A 287-nucleotide genomic window follows, 5' to 3' on the forward strand; every position below is an offset into this window, starting at 1 on the left:
GCCTGGTTTCCTCCAGACATGACGCTTGGCATTCAGGCCAAAGAGTTCAATCTTTGTTTCATCAGACCAGATAATTTTGTTTCTCGACTAAGGCCCTTCTCCCCCGATCGTTCAGTTTGGAAGGGCAGACAGCTCTAGGAAGAGTCCTGGTCGTCCCAAACTTCTTCCATTTAAGGATTATGGAGGCCACTGTGCTCTTAGGAACCTTGAGTGCTGCAGAAATTTTTTTCTGTTCCCTTCCCCAGATCTGTGCCTCAATACACTCCTGTCTCGGAGGTCTACAGACA

At 48.1% G+C, this 287-nt stretch overlaps 1 protein-coding gene across 1 annotated transcript in view; it reads right to left on the reverse strand.

The window, feature by feature from the left end:
* Positions 1–287, reverse strand: part of tmie (transmembrane inner ear) — an 11772-nt gene that overhangs the window by 6070 nt on the left and 5415 nt on the right. The window lies entirely within an intron of this gene.

This window comes from Morone saxatilis, unplaced genomic scaffold (assembly GCF_004916995.1).
Source record: "Morone saxatilis isolate NCDOM2014 unplaced genomic scaffold, NCSU_SB_2.0 Contig23, whole genome shotgun sequence".
NCBI classification, from domain to species: Eukaryota; Metazoa; Chordata; class Actinopteri; family Moronidae; genus Morone; species Morone saxatilis.